Raw genomic sequence first — 20,663 nt, forward strand, 5'->3', positions numbered from 1 at the left:
TTGAACACTTTATAAGACAACATTTCTAAAACATCAAACATTTTCCTTATTCTCCTATTTAAAACTTCTTTAACCCCATTCTCCCCTCCCCCTCCTGAGTTGCCCTTTATCCCTTGTCGGTCAACCACATCTCCCCTCTCCATTTGGATTTGCGAATTCACTCGCAAACGTCAAATGATTTTGCAGTGACCGTAACTCCTCCCCACCCAGCCCCCCCGGAAAAGATTTCAATTTTCATATGTAACAAAGGTCACTCTTTTAATTCCCTCCTTATTCCCTCTATTCCCTTTCCCTCCCTTATTAATTCTTGTCTATACTCTATATATTTTCCTTTAAATACGGATACATTCATGTATACACACTATATATATACACACACACATATACCCCTATACACACATACATATAGTTCGTGGTCATTTTTACTCTCATTACATGTCTTCATCTCTCTGCTTGTTTTGTAGTTGTTCTGCAAATTTTCTTGCTTCCTCTGGATCCGAGAATAGTCTATTTTGTTGCCCTGGAATAACTATTTTAAGTACCGCTGGGTACTTTAACATAAATTTATATCCTTTTTTCCATAAGATCGTTTTTGCTGTATTGAACTCCTTCCTCTTCTTCAGGAGTTCAAAACTTATGTCTGGATAGAAAAAAAATTTTTTGACCTTTATATTCCAGTAGCTTTTTGACTTCTCTTACTTTCTTCATTGCTTTCTCCAATATATTTTCTATTGTTGTATATCTTAAGAATTTTACTAAAATGGATCTTGGTTTTTGCTGCGGTTGTGGTTTCGGGGCTAAAGTTCTATGTGCCCTCTCTATTTCCATTTCTTCTTGTAATTCTGGTCGTCCTAGGACCCTGGGGATCCAATCTTTTATAAATTCTCTCATATTCTTGCCTTCTTCATCTTCCTTAAGGCCCACTACCTTTATATTATTTCTTCTATTATAGTTTTCTATTATATCTATCTTCTGAGCTAACAGCTCATGTGCCTCTTTAACTTTTTTATTAGATTCTTCTAATTTCTCTTTTAAGTCCTCTACTTCCATTTCTACAATTATTTCTCATTCTTCCATATTTTCCACTCTTTTTCATTACATGGCCATTTCTATTTTATTCATTTTTTCTTCTGTATTCTTAATTCTTCTTTTTATCTCATTAAATTCTTGTAATTGCCATTCTTTCACTGATTCCATATATTCTTTAAAAAAAGATACATCCATTGTCTTGCTTTTCTCTTCTTCTTCCACTTCTTTCTGTTCTTCTTCTTCCTCTGGGTTGACCATCTGTTGTTTCCTTGTTTTCTTTTTACCCTCTTCTTTCTTGTTGTCGTTATTGTCTGTGTTCTGCACCTGTTGCTGTGTTTCAGGTGTCTCTCTCAGCTGTGGAGATCGACTCCGCAGCTGTTCCCCCCTCCCGTCAGTGTGTTTTTTTTCATGCGCGGTTGCGCACTTTTACTCGGCTCTGCGAGCCATTTTAGTAGTCCCGAGCCCGGGACTTCCACTGACCTGAGGGAGCGGGCTTCTCTCTCCGCGGCAGGCCTCTTCGGACAGGTAAGGCCTTCACCTTCTTCTTCCGACGTTCTTTCTTCCTCTTTTCTTCCCGTTGTTTTCGACTTTTCTCTCTTCGCTGCCATTTTCTTCTCACCTTTATTTTTACTTTGTTGTAAATTTTAATCTTGTACCTTTGTGCTTTGTGTGTTTTTTTTTTAAACTTTTCGGGAGAGGGCTGGAATTCCCTGACCGGCCACTACTCCATCACGTGACTCCTCCCTCCACTGAGATATAGTGAAGAGTTTTGTTTGGTCTGCCATCCAAGTGAGCTCAAGTATAGTAGGTAGTGAATAATAAAGCAAATGCACATTGTGGATACATTTCCGTCATACCCCATTTCACAAACCTCGGCCTCTTGATTCTCAGAATAAAACACAAGAGCCTATTCAGCCCATATCACGTGCCAGCCCTTGGAAAGAGACGCTCACTCACCTCTCCATTGACATCTCAAAACGTTTCTTTCAAAAATTGTTCATTAAACATTTTCCATGCTCAACTTATTTTACAGTTAAGTTCTGTTATGTTTTACAGAACATAAACAAATTTAATCATGATTGCATTAGGTTAACTTCTGCTATGAAAAGCGTGAACTTTTACTCATCTTTGCAACGATCAGTTAGTGGCCCATGAATAGTTTCACATGTTCCAGACACCACATCTCATTGCTGTCAAAAAAGAAGGGTTGCAATTGTGGATCATGTCAGAGAATGATGCCAAGGTCCTGGATTCATGACCATGTCTAATTGCATTTTTCTCACATCATTATGTGAATGTACAGTGTGAACACACAAACATCCACTTCATTTAATTGTGTCCCTCATGTCACCCGCCACTTAGAGTGGTCACTCTTACTCTGTGGTTCCCAGCACTTAACATGCAAAATGAATGCACGATCTACACAATGTCAAAGAGCATCACTCAACAGAGAATAGGAGACTTCCACATACACACAATACACAGGCGCTGCAACACACAAACATATGCACCCCCCCCCCCCCCAAACCACACACACAGTAAACCACTCTTGTTCCATGGTTGGCTGCCGGCTGGAAATGCCTCCAAGACTGATCCTACCCATAGCCCCTTGCATGTTCCCCTTTCTCTTTGCTTTGATCAGTTGATGCGGTTGTAGGTAGTTCCTTTCTTTAGTTAATAAAAACCTGATAGTTTCACAATATCAGCCTTTTGTGATTATTGATGGAACATCAATGTAAACACAGAGACACGAGCACACACACGGACAAACGTGCTCGCACACATGCATGCACACACTCGTACAGAAACACACAGTGACAGAGATAGAGAGACATGCATGAACTCCCTGACAAAGCAACAGAGAGAGAAAAAAAATAGAGAAAAAGGGAGAGAGAGTGACAGAGACACATGAACAGAGAGAGGACAAGAGAACACTGAGTGACAGATATATATAGGCAGTGGGAAAGAGAGAGAGAGATTAACTGATCATTAACTTCATTGATGTTTTAGGTGCATTCTTGTTTTGAAGTAAGCAATACATTAAAAAGATTTTCTTTTTCATTTATCCAACATCAGGACATCTCTTGGAAATTCCAAAACAATTTCACCTACAGTGAATTGCTTAGCAGTCCAGTCACTCAGATTGTGGGTAAACACAGCAATTGTTTGTCGCAAAGCAACAACCCACATAAAAGATTTCGGTTCAGTTAATCTCTCCTTTTGGCAATTCTTGATTCATGTCAGGATCCAAAACCAGGCTGAAAACCCTGGGTAAAATCCTCCCCTTAAAACAGGGGAAGACAGAGGAAGTGGGAGGATCATGGTCAGAGACCACTGCTCCTGGGTAGTGTTTTAACAGAGAGGCCCAATGTCACAACCTGAAACATGGTTTTCCTGACAGACAGCACTGCCCACATCCAAACAGGAAATCATCGTTAACGTGATGTCTCCTGTAACATAATATCAGACAAGGAAAAAACTGCTTGTGCCTGCCATCTGCTTCTGATCTTGGGATTATTAAAGGCAGATGAGCAAGGCAGCTGTGACTCAGCACCAGGCAAATCAATATTAATGATCAAGTCAGAGATGCATCATTGAACAAGGGAAGCAAAACGTACAAAGACATCTGATAACAGGTTAAGTGAGAACAGTTTGCATTAGAATCTAATTTCCATAAAATAACAATGTTTTATTGTCACAAGTGCAGCTGATACCACCATCATACAGACACATGCCACAAATGGTATTGCACATTTCAGATGCGAAGATAATTGAAGAAGGTGGCTATTCAACCCAGATTGTGGTAGAGGTTACCGAGAATGGGAACTCAGTTTGGATCAGATGACGGGCAGAGAAAGCACAGGAAATGTTCCCATCACACACAATTTGCAATGTACGTTCTGAAAGTATGTGATGTACAGTACTCAGAAAGTCTGGCGGAATCCAGAATCCATGCTCTCCAATTGCCTGTGCATGAACTCAGCCAGCATTAGGTTTCATAGCTAGGAAAAGGCATTTTTTCACAAAATAACCGGCAATGTATGCCTGCTTACGAAAAGACTCGTGTTGTTAACATCATTGTACCTCTCAAAAGCATCCTGAGGTGCTTCAGATGTAATTAATTACTCTCATTACACAAACAAATGAGGCAGCTGGTGACTATACAGGTTGATGCCATCGAGTCCCTCCTTCTGAGGCAGGGACACACACCCCCTTCCCAGTGGGGATTGCACAGTGGACAAGAACCAACTCCAGACTATTAATCGTGAGCTACTAGGGATGTTGTTCTCAGAACAGAACAGGGCTATTCTGCTGGTGATCTTCCACACCAGTGGTTTTCAAACTTTGCTTTCCACTCACATACTACCTTAAGTAATCCCTAAACCATAGGTGCTCTGTGATTAGGAAGGGATTATTTAAAGTGGCATGTGAGTGGGGAAAAAAAAGTTTGAGAATTGTTACTGAAACATTTTGTTTGAGAAAAATGGCCCTTTTCCTTATTTCCGTGAACATAGCGAGTTAATTAGGGACGATTAAAACAGCAGTTTTCAACCTTTTTCCTTTCCAGTCACATACCACCTTAAGTAATCCCTTACCAATTCCCTATGGCATAGGGAATACTTATGTGCGTGGAAAAGTTTAAAAACTACTGTTCTACACCAAGCAGTTACCAGCTTTCGTCCACCCCAGGCTGTTTTTTTTAAATAATCTTGCTCACTGGACCCTTCTAGAATCCCATCAATATGCTTTCAACATTGAAAACCAACTTCTGAGACATCTCAAAAGCAACAGTGCCACCATGAATGAGTATTTAAGGATATTTCTGAATATTTTTTTTTGAACACTGAATACTGCTGGAAAATCTTTAACATCCACCAGAACAGACGGGCTTCGTTTAATGAATTGCAGCTTTCAGAAACAAGGCCCTCTGTCAGTCCTACTGAACGTCAGCTATAATAAAATAGATCGGATCCACACCCATAACTCTTGGGCATAATCTGGGTGCAATTTTATATCGTATTGACAAAAACAACTCCAAATCTTGCTCCATTGTGACTTTCAACTGTCAATTGCTACACCTCTTCACAAGGTACAGAAGCCTGAAGTCTCAAACCTCTAAGATCAAGAACAATTTTTTTTCCTCCCCAACAGCCATTAGGTTTTTTAATGTCCCCGCACTATCCTAACCCAGCTATTCTCAATTGTGGGGGGGGGTCACAGCACATTAAAGGGCTTTTATGCAGTGGGTAGGAATAAGTGCAGAAGAAAACAACTAAATGAAATCGCTCCACAGGGAAGGGGGCTCATAAACTTTAGAGCAGTGTTCCAAAGGGGCCATAGCCAAAAAAAGGTTGAGAATTACTGCCCTAAAACTACTCCCGGGCCACCAAAGGATCCATGTGCACCACTGAAACTGTTTTTTTTGTGCTAACTGCAACTGTATATTCATCTATCCTTTTATACTTATTGCTTCTTTTACAGAGTCAAGGTATTTCTAATTTATACTGCTGTAGTTGGTATATCTTGTGTACTTGTTTGGCCGCAGCAAGTAAGATTTTGCAGCATTGTACTTATGTATTTGACAATGAGCTCTGATGCTCGTAATACATAGAGCCCACTTTCAGTAGGACTCCAGCTAGAGATTCAGTAGAACATTATACATTATCACAGCCTCGTGGCGATAATACCGTTCATCATTTGGGAACTTCAAAAAGTCCTCACTTGATGTGAAACGCAGCTCAGAAATAGAACCCAAAGGGTTCCACCCAGCACTACACTACCTCTGAGACTTCAAATGGTGCCAAACAGGCCATTAATAAGCTGCTCCAGTTTACTTGAGCCTTTCATTCTCTCCACCAAGTTAGTGCCAGAAGTAAGGAAATAGAACGAACAGCAAAAGAAAATATGTGAAAACTGGATTCTTGTGCCAAAGCCTCACAGCCCTATTCAACTGCAACCTCAAAGTCAGAAGAAGTGTTTTTTTAAAAAAAAAGAGCAAAGCAAATTCCATTTAAGTTCTGGTCTTTTCTTCCTTTGCAGCAATGCTCACCTCTTTCCCCATGCTAGAGCCAAATCCATTCTACTCCTCGTGGGCAATCCAAGAGCTGTTCTCGTGTGGATTCACTTGGAGATTTCCTGCACCACAAATGAATGACCACAGGCTGTGGTCCACCTCATGCTTTGTTGAGCATCTCAGTTCTGTCTGCCGCAATAGCGTGGAACTCCCAGTGGCCACCCATTTCCATTGCCCATCCCATTCCCTTGCTGACATGTCTGTCCATGGTCTCAAGCACTGCCAAACTGAGACCACCTGCAAATTGGAGGAACAACACCTCATCTTCCATCTGGGTACCCTCCAACCAGATGGCATTTATACCCACTTCTCAGACTTTCATTGGAAACCCCCCCTCCCCCATCCACCACTTCTTCCCCAACACCTTCCCCCAGCCCTGTCTCTCTCCCTTTTCCCTCTATCTCTTTTTACACAGAGTCAATTCTCACCTCTCCCTTTATCAAATTCAATTATCACCTTTTGTTGGTCTGGATTCCTCCCCCAGCCAGCATTGTCTCTATTCTGAGATTTCCTGTTTTTTTTGCTTTTTCTTTGCTTCGTCCTTAAAGAAAGGCTCAGGCCCAAAATGTTGGCAATATATCATTACCTCCTATGGATGCTGCAAGACTGGCTGAGTTTCTCCAGTATCTGTGTGTTTTTACTACAATCACAGCGTCTGCAGACTTGCATGTTTCACTCCACCTCGTGGTGATTGGGTTTGTAATGCTGCTCGCCTGTTCATTTTGGGATCTAATCAATCAATGGCTGACCTGCCCTAATCTACAACCTCCTCCTTATATAATCTCTTCTTTGCACTTCATGATTTTGTACACCTGAAGTAAACCTTAAAATATGGTGAAATCACCCAAAACATAGGTTATATCTAAAAAAAGTTACACGATAGGGACAATTTTACGGTAATTCTCATGATCAGCAGCCCAAAATTCATAAAATACACCTGAAAATGGTCAGGAAGCAAAATCTTCATTATCCAGTGATATTTATCTCTCACATGAGGCAAGAAGACCTTTCAGCCCCTCGAGTCAATGCCAGCACTCAGAACCATTCCATTAGTCCCATCTCTAACCAACAACCTCTTTCTTATATAATCTCCCCTGTCTCTTAGTTAAGGCCTTCCTTAAGCCTAACCCCATGTGCAAATTCTCATCAATCTGCCTTAACATTAAATGTGGCCCAACATTATATTTTTTTTTAAATAGACTTCACATTCCCCTGGAACACCTGGGTTATGTACAGTACCTACAAGTTCTCAGCTAAATAGGTGCCACACAGAATTTGAATAGATCTGAGAAATGAACATTATTTGCCCCACAATTGGGGGTGGGCGTAAAACATGAAAGTTTGCAGACACGGTGATTGAAGTCAAAACACGATGCTGGCAAAACCTCAGCAGGTCAAACAGTGTACTTAAGTATTCTGGCATTAACTGGAAAAGGCAAAGATAAAGATGCATAACCAACATTTCGGGCTTTAGCCCATCATCAAGGGATGAGCAAAATGAGGGCAAGCATCGGAAAAAAACAGTGGGTGGGAGGAGGGGCGGGGAGGACCACAGTCCCACAGGCAGGAAGTAATGGGGGATAAGGAAGGGAGGGCACATCAGCAAATAGAAGGGGGGGGTTCTGTGAAAGGAGAGGGAAGGGGGTGGAGAGATGGAGGAAGGGAGACAGAGTGAGGGAAAAGGAGGGGAATAGGGCAGCAGATACTGGAGAAGTGGATGTTAATGCCATCTGGTTGGAGTGGCCAGACCAAATAATAGGTGTTGACATTTTGTCCATACCTTGATAAAGGGCTCAGACCTTTCTGTACCTTTATCTTTGCCAATATAAAGTGCACTGACTTGCTGAGTTTCTCCAGCATTTTGCTCAACAGTTGTCCTCTTCCAGTTAATGCCAGGAGACTTAAGTCACTTTTTTTTTGAGGGATTGGGGGGAGGTTGGGTTTGGGGAGGGGGAAGAGGTTGGGTTTGGGGGAAAAGAGGTTGGGTTGGGGGGGAAGAGGTTGGGTTTGGGGGGGGGGAAGAGGTTGGGGTTGGGGGAAACACAGCTAAAAGAGTGTAGGGAGAACATTTTTCCTAAAAGCAACACCAACAGAAGCGGCCCATAAATCCTGGCCGCAACACAACTCACCGCCGACCGAGTCCACTCCTCTCTCTCTCTCTCTCTCTCTCTCTGGCTGTGCAACAAGTGGGGTTGGAGCCGCCTTCGCTCCCAGCCTCGGCGATCGCTTCCTCGTCAGTTTCACCGGCAGGGCTGGGGCGAAACTACACGGGGGGAGGGGGGGGAAGGAGGGGGCTGCGCCTGGCAAAGTTGTTCCATGTCGGGCAAGAGGGTTTGCAGTCGGCTCCAAGGAGGGAGGGGAGGGAAGGAGGGGAGGGAAGGAGGGGAGGGGGGGAGGGAAGGAGGGGAGGGAAGGAGGGGAGGGGGGGAGGGAAGGAGGGGAGGGGGGGAGGGAAGGAGGGGAGGGGGGGAGGGAAGGAGGGGAGGGGGGGAGGGAAGGAGGGGAGGGGGGGAGGGAAGGAGGGAAGGAAGGAGGGAGGGAAGGAAGGAGGGAGGGAAGGAAGGAGGGAGGGAAGGAAGGAGGGAGGGAAGGAAGGAGGGAGGGAAGGAAGGAGGGAGGGAAGGAAGGAGGGAGGGAAGGAAGGAGGGAGGGAAGGAAGGAAGGAGGGGGGCGGTAACTGAAGTGCAGGCTCTGGTGAAATCTGCACCTTCAGGGTAGAAAGCGCGAGTGAGAATTGCCCCGACCCCCGTCCCCCGGCCAACTCCCACCGCCGAGGATGTTGGCCCCCTCCGTGCCGAGCTGGGCTTCGCGTTGGAGTGAAACTAACCTGCAATGAACACCTCGTCCCGATCCGGCTCCAGAACTATTTGCGGGAGAAGGGAGGGGGGCGGAGAAGAGAGGAGAGGACCCTCCCCTGGCCCTTCCGCACGGCCAGTCTGATCTCGGGGTGCTGAAGTCGACAGCCTGAACGATATCATCCTCCTACCGGCCACATGTTGAGTACGTTTCGTAGGGGAGGGGTGAGTGAGGAGGGGATGTGGGGTGGGGAGGGGGGAGGTGGAGGGGTGAGGAGGGGATGTGGGGTGGGGAGGGGGAGGGGAGGGGGTGGGGTGAGGGGGTGAGGTGAGGTGAGGAGGGGGGAGGGGAGGGGGTGGGGTGAGGGGTGGGGTGAGGGGGTGAGGTGAGGAGGGGAGGTGGAGGGGTGAGGAGGGGATGTGGGGTGGGGAGGGGGAGGGGAGGGGGTGGGGTGAGGGGGTGAGGTGAGGTGAGGAGGGGGGAGGGGAGGGGGTGGGGTGAGGGGTGGGGTGAGGGGGTGAGGTGAGGAGGGGAGGGGGTGAGGTGAGGGGGAGGGGGTGGGGTGAGGAGGGGGGAGGAGGGGGGAGGGGTGGGGGGAGGAGGGGGGAGGGGTGGAGGGGGGAGGGGGTGGGGTGAGGGGGTGAGGTGAGGGGGTGAGGAGGAGGGGTGGGGTGGGAGAGGGGTGGGGTGGGGAGGGGTGGGGGTGTCGGGGCTTGGATTCCGCGCTTTATTTGGAGGTGTTGGGAGCTGGGTGCCCTCGAATAAGGTTCAGCCTGAAATGGATGGGATGCAGCACTTGTCACATCGCCTTCTTCGCCCCTCTGGCTGAACATAGCCTGGCTCCCCGTCTCTGGCTGGACCTCCTGCGGACACCTATCGGAGGATGAGGAGTGAGCTGATGGAGGTGTACAACGATGATGAGGGGCATTGATGGTGTGTCTGGATGACCAGAGGCTTCCACCCCCGCCCAAGGCTGAAATGGCTTCATTTTAAGGTGCTTGGGGAGACAGGGGTGAGGTCGGTTTCTGAAACAGAGAATGGTGGGTGCATGAAATGTGTTATCAGCAGCTGTGGTGGAATCAGGGGCAATAGGATCTTTGAAGAGCCTATTCGCTAGGTGCCTGGAACTGAGAAATACGGAGGGTTTTGCACTAGGGAAATTCCAGTGGTGACATGGATCCATTCCAGTTTGCCTATGGTGGTGACAGGTATGTGGCAGATGCCACCTCACTGGCTCTGGAACACCTGACCAGCAAAGATGCCTACATCAGGATGCTCTTTATCAAATACAGTTTGGTATTCAACACCATCGTCCCCTCAAAACTGATTAGCAAACTCCAAGGCCTGGGGCTCAGCCCCCCCCCCCCCCCCCTGTGTAATTAATTGGATTCAGGATTTCCTCGCCTTCAGTCCGCAATCTGTGAGGATTGGTAAGAACATCCCCTCCACAATCTCTATCAGTCCTGGAGCACCACGCAGCCACGTTCTTAGCCCCCTGCTCTACTCACTATGACTGTATGGCTCGGTACAACAACAAAACCATCTGCAAATTGGCTGACGATGCCATGGTAGTGGGTTGCATGAAAAGGGGCATACAGGAGGGAGATCGAAAACTTAGCTGAATGGTGCATCAACAGCAACCTCGCACTCCATGTCACCAAAACCAAGGAGCTAATTGTTGACTTCAGAGAAGATAAACTAGAGGTGTGCGATCCAGTGATCATTGCAGGATCAGAGGTGGAGAGGGTGAACAAATTTAAGTTCTTGGGAGTCACTATCTTGGAGGATCTTTCCTGGACCCAACACACCAATGGCATCGTGAAGAAAGCACATCAGCACCTATACTTTCTCAAGAGTTTGTGGATGTTTGGTATGACACCAGAAACCCTAGCAAATTTCCACAGATGTGTGGTGGAAAGTGTGCTGACCGGCTGCATCATGGGGACATCAATACTTCTGAGCATAAAACTCTGCAAAAGATAGTGGACACAGCCCAGGACATAATAGGCAAAACCCTTCCCACTATTGAGAATATCTACAGGGAAAACTGCCCTGCAAGAGCAGCAGCAATCATCAAGGATCCACACCACCCAGCACACACTCTGTTCTCGCTGTTGCCATCGGGAAAGAGGTATAGGTGCCACAAGACTCACACCACCAGGTTCAGGAACAGCTGCTACCCCTCCACCATCAGACTCAATCAAGGACTCATTTAAGGAATCTTATTTTTGCACTTCATTGATTTTTTTTCTCTCTGTATTGCACAGTCAGTTTGTTTACATTTCTTTAATTGTTTACATGTAGTTGAGTACAATTTTTTTTGCACTACCAATAAGTGGTAATTCTGCCTTGCCCACAGGAAAAAGAATCTCAGGGTTACTTGTGATGTCATGTATTTCCTCTAGCAATAAATAAATCCGTAATTTGAGTAGATTATTAGGTTGGCACAACACTGTGGGCTGAAGGGACTGTAATGTCTGTAGATTTCTATGTTCTATGATCCATCCCACTCCTGTCACACTCTCATTGGGCAGAGGATTCCTGATGTTGTAACACAAAGCCTCTGCATTTTAGGACAGCTTCTTAGCTGCTGTTATCATATTCTTGAACAGAGCCCTCAATTATCAAAGATGATGGCCTTGCACTGTTTAACTGTACTTGCCTATATACTGTGCACTTTGTAACATAGGGTTCAAATCCAATGCACTCTGTAAGGAGTTTGTAGGTTCTCCCCATGTCTGCATGGGTTTCCTCCAGGTGCTCTGGTTTCCTCCCATCTTTCAATGGGTATAGGTAATTTTTTTAATTAGACATACAGCACTGTAACAGGCCAATTTGCCTCTATGAGTCCATGCCGCTCAAATTACACCCCATTAACCTATTCCCCAGTACATTTTTGAAGGATGGGAGTAAGCTGGAGTTCCTGGGGAAAACCCACACAGACACGGGGAGAATGTACAAACACCTTACAGACAGCACGGGATTCGAACCTAGGACTAGACCTGATCGCTGGTCCTGTAAAGGTGTTGCGCGAACTGCTACGCTAACCGTGCCGCCCTTAGACTGCATCCCACTGAATTAGGCAGGCTACACCTCAGCGCCTATTCACTGTCACGATCTCATTATAGATCAGCATGGGGGCTTTGACCTGCTTCATTTACAACCTGGGCCTATTCACCCCTCTTTATTGTGGTATTTGGGCAGCATGGACTTGTGGGCCTGAAGGGCCTGTGACTGTGCTACATGTCTAAAATATTTTTAAAAATAAATTAAAGTGGAACCTGCACTTGTGACTCACTGAAACACCATAATCTGTATTTTTGCCCTACCTGCTGTATCTATATATGAGTTGACTTGCCTGGATTGCACACAACACAAAGCATTGCACTGTATCTTTGTTCACATGACTAAAGGTGTTTCTTCTCCCAGTTAACCTGTGGATGTTCTACCACAGAAAGCACAGAGTACAGGTGAGGCCGCACTTGAAGTACTGTGTGCATTTCCAGTCTCTTTACTTGGAAAAGGAAATACTGGCTTGGGAGGAGGTTCCCCAGGTTGATTCTGGAGATGAGACATTAGCCTATGAGGAGAGATTAAGTTGCCTGGGACTTCACTCATTGGAGTATAAACAGTTGAGGGAATCTTAGAAAAACACCTAACAATGTTGAGATGTGGCCTAGTATTTTGCACAGATCACAGAACGCTCAAACGCCCTGAGACTACTAATGATCAAACAATATTTATACATATTTATAAATATATGTATACACACACACACACACACACACACTGCATATGTATTGCTTGACTGTATGTGTGTTGTCTGCGACAAGATCTCCATCCTCAACCGATGGTCAGAACACTTCCAATCTCTTTTCAGTGCCAACCGCTCAGTCCAAGATTCTGCCCTGCTCCAGCTCCCTCAACAGCCCCTAAGGCTAGAGCTGGATGAGGTCCTCACTGGATGAGACATATAAGGCAATCGAACAACTGAAAAGTGGCAGAGCAGCAGGTATGGATGGAATCCCCCCAGAGGTCTGGAAGGCTGGCGGCAAAACTCTGCATGCCAAACTGCATGAGTTTTTCAAGCTTTGTTGGGACCAAGGAAAACTGCCTCAGGATCTTCGTGATGCCACCATCATCACCCTGTACAAAAACAAAGGCGAGAAATCAGACTGCTCAAACTACAGGGGCATCACGCTGCTCTCCATTGCAGGCAAAATCTTCGCTAGGATTCTACTAAATAGAATAATACCTAGTGTCGCCGAGAATATTCTCCCAGAATCACAGTGCGGCTTTCGCGCAAACAGAGGAACTACTGACATGGTCTTTGCCCTCAGACAGCTCCAAGAAAAGTGCAGAGAACAAAACAAAGGACTCTACATCACCTTTGTTGACCTCACCAAAGCCTTCGACACCGTGAGCAGGAAAGGGCTTTGGCAAATACTAGAGCGCATCGGATGTCCCCCAAAGTTCCTCAACATGATTATCCAACTGCACGAAAACCAACAAGGTTGGGTCAGATACAGCAATGAGCTCTCTGAACCCTTCTCCATTTACAATGGCGTGAAGCAAGGCTGTGTTCTCGCACCAACCCTCTTTTCAATCTTCTTCAGCATGATGCTGAACCAAGCCATGAAAGACTCCAACAATGAAGACGCTGTTTACATCCGGTACCGCACGGATGGCAGTCTCTTCAATCTGAGGCGCCTGCAAGCTCACACCAAGACACAAGAGAAACTTGTCCGTGAACTACTCTTTGCAGACGATGCCGCTTTAGTTGCCCATTCAGAGCCAGCTCTTCAGCGCTTGACGTCCTGCTTTGCGGAAACTGCCAAAATGTTTGGCCTGGAAGTCAGCCTGAATAAAACTGAGGTCCTCCATCAGCCAGCTCCCCACCATGACTACCAGCCCCCCCCACATCTCCATCGGGCACACAAAACTCAAAACGGTCAACCAGTTTACCTATCTCGGCTGCACCATTTCATCAGATGCAAGGATCGACAATGAGATAGACAACAGACTCGCCAAGGCAAATAGCGCCTTTGGAAGACTACACAAAAGAGTCTGGAAAAACACCCAACTGAAAAACCTCACAAAGATAAGCATATACAGAGCCGTTGTCATACCCACACTCCTGTTCGGCTCCGAATCATGGGTCCTCTACCGGCATCACCTACGGCTCCTAGAACGCTTCCACCAGTGTTGTCTCCGCTCCATCCTCAACATCCATTGGAGCGCTTTCATCCCTAACGTCGAAGTACTCGAGATGGCAGAGGTCGACAGCATCGAGTCCACGCTGCTGAAGATCCAGCTGCGCTGGGTGGGTCACATCTCCAGAATGGAGGACCATCGCCTTCCCAAGATCGTGTTATATGGCGAGCTCTCCACTGGCCACCGTGACAGAGGTGCACCAAAGAAAAGGTACAAGGACTGCCTAAAGAAATCTCTTGGTGCCTGCCACATTGACCACCGCCAGTGGGCTGATATCGCCTCAAACCGTGCATCTTGGCGCCTCACAATTTGGTGGGCAGCAACCTCCTTTGAAGAAGACCGCAGAGCCCACCTCACTGACAAAAGGCAAAGGAGGAAAAACCCAACACCCAACCCCAACCAACCAATTTTCCCCTGCAGCCGCTGCAACCGTGTCTGCCTGTCCCGCATCGGACTGGTCAGCCACAAACGAGCCTGCAGCTGACGTGGACTTTTACCCCCTCCATAAATCTTCGTCCGCGAAGCCAAGCCAAAGAAAGAAGAGGATGTATGTTTGCATGTTTTTGCACCAAGGACCAGAGACGCTGTTTCGTTGGGTTTTACTTTACAATTGGATGCTAAGTTGAACTTGAACATCAGGCAGACCTTGCTGCTTGGGTAGACAGAATGAACTGGTCCCTTTTGTAAAAGGTTTGAGGTGATGCAATCACAGACCTGAAGAAATTATTACATCATTCAACAAAATTAATATTATCGAGACTGTGATTACATCATCCCCAAGCGTTTCATTAAAATAATTTGAATATCTTGTCACACATCAAAGTCTGTGTCCAAGATAGTGGTGTCTGTGCCCACCCCCCCCCCCCCCCCCACCCCGCGTTGAGAAGGAGAAGGCTGGGAGATGACCCTTTAGGACGTTGGACCACTGCAGTGGTCACCGAGGGCACAGCGGCTGAAGGACTCACGCAGACTATGGGCTGTTGGCGACTTGCGGTCGAAGGACTCACACAGGCTGCTGGAGACTGGCTCATGGGAACCAGGTATCGGAACCTGGATTCGAGAGTGTGCTGAGATAAAGAAGGGCTCCTGATCGTATTGGAGGCTTGGATCTGGAGCTCGGGTCGCCGATGGTTTGAACAGGAGTCTGTGCCAGCTGCGGGAGCTGGAGGCGAATCCACGGACACTCAGTGACTCTGAAGAGATTCTCTTTTGCTTCTCTTATTGTTAGGGGCACCATCAATGCTAATGGTTACCCTTTGCTTGCCTTATGGCAGATAAATGTTGATGAACTTTGTGTATATTAAATAATTTTTTTGTATTACGCAACAATCAAGTGAATCTTGAAGTAAGTCCCATGATGAAATGACACCATTCTACTTTGTAATATATCATCATGCTACATGACATCATCATACAGAGATTAGATGTCATTATCACATGATATTGTGCCATTAACTTTCAGGCACTTTCTGCTACCTGCATAAAACACTGTTCCAGTGTCAGGGTCCACAAACCAGATTAATTTGGTTAGAGAATTATTTTACTTCCCAATTCTGCTAAATAATTATTTTCACATAAAATATTGCTCACAGATCTTCACCCTCAAAAGCTTTTCCATAATTTACCATCGTAATCATTTATTTGCAGGATAATTTGAAGCTTAGTGGTACACCCTTTCCTGGTCTGCAGAGATAATTCACACCAGGAGGGGCAAGGTTCCAAAGTGCCTTGTCTCCAGGCCCTGCTCTCCCTCTTCTGTCTGCAGCATTGCTGATTTGCCCCTCCACTGGAGGGCTTGATGTACCATGGGGCATCTCCAACGAGAAGGACTGAATAGTACCTGTTCATGGTGGGTGCCCATTCCATTACCAGACAAGAGGGAGGTGACAGGTCCTCAAATGCACTCACACACACATATACACAGAACACACACATAAACACACTCACACACACACACACGTGCACATGTAAACAGCCTCACATCAACACACTTATGCACACACACATGCACATACATACACACATAAACATACATACATAAATCCACACACATGCAAACATACATATGCACACACATAAAGACACATACACAGACATACATAAACACATGTACACACAAACAACATAAACACACATGCACACTTATAATATACACATAACACACACATAAACATACTCATACAAACATATACAGATACACACACACACACACACACACACACACACACACACACACACACACACACACACACACACACACACACACACACGCACGCATATACAGAAGTGCATGTACACACACACCCCTAAGAGGAGTCATTGTCTCTCCATGGGGCAGCTGTTCCAATCTGCTGAGGCTCTAGGCTTCTGCCTGCAGCAATTCTCCCCTCCGGAAACTGTTTCAACAGAGGATGAACTGATTATTCCAATAGCCGGGTTAATTATAAGGTACAGCCCATGTTGAATTATTTATTTGAACTGTAAAGAGAACCTGATGTGGTTTAGTGGTTGGGGGAGGGGAATCCACAAGCGTTTGCTTGATGTTCAGTGACACTGAAGTTGAGGCAATAGAAATTGAAGGTAGGACATAGGACACAGTACAGTACAGGCCCTTCAGCCCACAATATTCTGCTGACCCATATATATGTACCAAAAAAAATAACAACCCTCTTTTTCTTTCATCCATGCGCCTGTCTAAGAGTCTCTTAAGTACCACTATGTTCCAGCCTCCACGCAGTATCTTTGACCCATCAAGAAGGTGGTAAAGGAATATCAAAATCGGGACTGGAAAATAGCTTATTCCTGTAGGCTGTGAGATTGATGGCTGAGTAAACCATTCCAAAATATTTATATATGTTTATTTCAATTTAATTTTTACTTTGGGATACAGCGTAGTAATAGGCTCTTCTGTAACCACGAGCTCCAAAATACACCAAATTTACCTACTAACCCCTCATGTCTTTGGAACGTGGGTGGAGAACAGAGCACCCAGAGGACTCACACACACATGGGGAGAACGTACAAACTCCTTACAAACAGCGCCAGATTCGATCTCGGGTTGCTGCGTTGACTGAGCGTTGTACTAAGCGCTATGCTCACCATTATATCTTTATGTAGATAGATGATTATTTAGTGCTATGCATTGTGTGTGCATCTTAGTCTGGAGAAACACTGTTTCATTTATTTGTCCATACAATAAACTTGAATGCACTCTGGGAAGGATGTGATAGTGCAGGAGTGGGTGCAGAGGAGATTCTCCTGGATGTTGCCTGCGATGGAGCTTCTCGGTTATAAAGAGAGATTGGATTGGCTGAGTTTGTTTCCCCTGGAGCAAAAGAGGCTGAGGGGTGGCTCAACACAGGTACGCAACATTTATAGGCTGATAAATAGGTTAAATGGAATATAGAATTACAGCACCGTACAGGCACTCTGCCCACGATATTGCACTGACCTATGTAAACCCACTTCACAACAATCTAGTCCTTCCCTACACATCCAATACCTCCTTTTTCTTACATCTATCTAAGAATCTTTTGAATATCCCTATTAAAACAGCCTCTTCAGACACAATGTATTCCAGGCACTCACCACTCTATTTTAAAAAAAAGTACCTATGCTACCAAACTTTCTTCCCCTCACCTTAAACCAATGCCCTCTGGTGTTGGCTATTGTTATCTCAAGAAAAGGTGCTGGCTAAACACTATCTATGCCTCTCATAATTTAATAATCCTCTATTAAGTCACATTTCATCTTTCGTCTCTCCGAAGAGAAAAGCACAAGGTCTTTCAACCTTGCATCATAAGACATGTTCTCCAATCCAGGCAACATCTGGTAAATCTCCTCTGTGCTCTCTCTAAAGCTTCCACATCCTTCATTTAATGAGGAGACCAGAATGGAACACAATGTGGTCTCACCAGAGTTTTATAAAGCTGCTACATTACCTCATGGCTCTTGAACTCAGTACCCTGACTGATGAAGGCAGTCTTCTCGACCACCCTATCAACTTGTGCGGCAACCCGAAGAGACCTTGGACCCCATGATCTCTTTGTTCCTCCACACAGTTTAGAATCAGCCATTAACCACATATGCTGCATACAAATTCGACTCTCTTAAAGACAGTCAGTCACAAGCTGTCACCTCTTTTCAGAAATGCAAGTCCTTACCTGAGGATTCCCATGAAACTAGAATAGGTGGAGAGATAGACAAATGAAGATAAAGGGGATCTCCATCCAAGTTAGTGAAGATGCCCAAGAAAATTAGGGGATAGAATTTCCCAAAAATAATATCAGAAAAGAAAACAGTGGAGACAATCGTGCATTTTACTTGTGACGAGCAATTGGGAATAAAAAGGGATATTCCCACAAGGCACCTATCTCCGAGGGAATGTTTTCTCCATACCCAGAGAATCCACATCCTAAGGCACAGGAGCACTTTTGTAATTTGGTAAAAGCAAACATGAGATTTTCAATTAAATTTAGTAAAATCAGCCCAGCGGTAATGAAAATGATTAATCTATTAATCAGTTAAGTAAACTCATTATGTAAATTATTCCTTTCACAGTAAATAATTAATATTATTGTTATGCTGGGAGTCTAAATTTGTAGATGATTTTGCGATTAGTGAAATACAGCTGATTATGCAGATGAATGCTTTCTCATGCAGATTGGAAACTCCATTCATACACCCTGGAAGTTACCATTCAAGTGGAGTAAATTGAACCATTTTGGAATTGGTGCAGGAGCTGAGAGAACAGGGATTCAACAGCACATGTCTTTAAAGGTGACAGATCAAGGTGACGGCAAGAATCAGAATCAGGATCAGGTTTATCATCATGAACATATGTCCCAAAATGTGTTGTTTTTCAGAGTACTGTTGTGCATTACAGATGCTAAAATTAATATAAATTACATTTCCTTAAATCCATTATTTAAAATAAACACTTAGTGCAAAAGAAGAGAAAAAAGTGAGGTCGTGTCTGTGCAGCCAATCAGAGGGGAAGAGGCTGTTTTTGTGCCACTGGGTGTTCGTCTTCAGGCTCCTGAACCTCCTTCCTGATGGTGCAGTGAGAAGAGGGCACGGCCTGGCTGGTGAGAGTCCTTGATGATAGAGGCTGCTTTCTTGAGACACTGTCTCTTAAAGACGGTCTTAATGGAGTGAAGACTAATGCCCATGATGGTACTGGCTGAGTTTACCATCTGTCGCCTTTTCCTGTCCTGTGCATTGGCAATTCCATACCAGATTGTGATGCAATCAGTCGGAATGTTCTCCATGGTACACCTGCAGAAGTTTACAAGAGTCTTTGGTGACATAAATCTCAGCACAGAACAGTAAGAGGCCACTTTGAATGCTGCTAGCAATTTTGCACATTATTGTGAATCTATTTTTTTGTATGATTGTATGAGCAGTTCATCATTAATCAGTTAAGTAAAAGAGAGTCCCTTCAGAGTCCGTGGATTCGCCTCCAGCTCCCGCAGCCTCTGCAGCTGCATAGATTCCTGTTCGATCCATCAGTCGCCCAAGCTCCAGATCCAGAACTCTGACACGATCAGGAAGCCTTCAGCGCCCAAAGCCCTTTGAGAGGCCCTCTTTCCCTCAGAATCCTCTCGAATCTCAGCACCAATACCTGCTTCCCACGAGGCCCTCTCCAGGAGCTCGCAGCCCGTGCGGGTCCCCCAACTGCAAGTCGCCCACAGCCTGTGTGGGTCCCTGAGCTGCTGAGCTCTTTTCTGGTCCAATACCATGGTCACCGTCCTGTAGGGTAATCTCCTCTGCTTTTCCCTGTTTCCGGTGCCCTGTACCAGTCCACTGCTCCATGGAGTCTGCAACCTCCCTCATGGTCACTGCTGAGCGGCTCCACCATCTTGGGCATAACCTGTGGTTGCAGGATATTAGTTTAAAACAGCATCAGCTCCTTTGTTCAATGCCCGTATGGAGCCACCGGCATTAAAACCGGGCTGTTGAACCCTTCAAAACAGGACTGTGCCTCCACTCTCCCCTCTCCTGGGTCCACACCAGGGGCAGGGCTGCCGTTACATCAGCTCTGGCTGCGCTACTATTTTTTTTAATCCAACGTGCAGTACATGGTAAAGATAAAAGTACAGTTAACCCTTTGCACTCAGTTTTCAGGGACAACCAACAAGAACATATACTCTGTGTCCCTGTTTTCCAGGACTGGTTTTATATCCAACCACCAGCTGCTTCATACTGGTGTTTGACCCCTGGACCCAGTCCGGAGTATACATATGATGTATATATATATGAAAGGTTAAAAATGGCTGGAGTCCAAAGGGTTAAAACAGTGCAAGATTTTTTTCTCAATTAGAGAGCCATTCAAGAGACAGCAGGAAGAAACTGTCCTTGACCCTGGAGGTTCCTGCCTGAAAGGGGAGAGAGTTTGAAGTTAGTGTAACCAGGACGGACTCCTTCTTTTGGAGATAATCAGCCTTTGGGTCCAAACCAGCTACTACAACATTTACTGCGGTTCAGAAAGGCTTTTGGTGTCTGCAGACCTTCCTGTTTAACTTGGTGGTTTGAGAGCTTTGTCTTTTCC

The 20,663-nt window shown here is 45.5% G+C and overlaps 1 long non-coding RNA gene across 1 annotated transcript in view; it reads left to right on the top strand.

Annotated features, from left to right (window-relative positions):
• Window positions 1–8,705: 8,705 nt before the first annotated feature.
• LOC138744279 (uncharacterized) overlaps window positions 8,706–20,663 on the top strand; it is a 73,763-nt gene continuing 61,805 nt past the window's right edge. The window contains exons 1-2 of the long non-coding RNA XR_011345421.1: window positions 8,706–9,103; window positions 9,735–9,893. This is a non-coding gene — a long non-coding RNA (uncharacterized lncRNA). The remainder of the gene's footprint in view (window positions 9,104–9,734; window positions 9,894–20,663) is intronic.

The sequence above is a fragment of the Narcine bancroftii genome, chromosome 10 (assembly GCF_036971445.1).
Source record: "Narcine bancroftii isolate sNarBan1 chromosome 10, sNarBan1.hap1, whole genome shotgun sequence".
NCBI lineage: Eukaryota > Metazoa > Chordata > Chondrichthyes > Torpediniformes > Narcinidae > Narcine > Narcine bancroftii.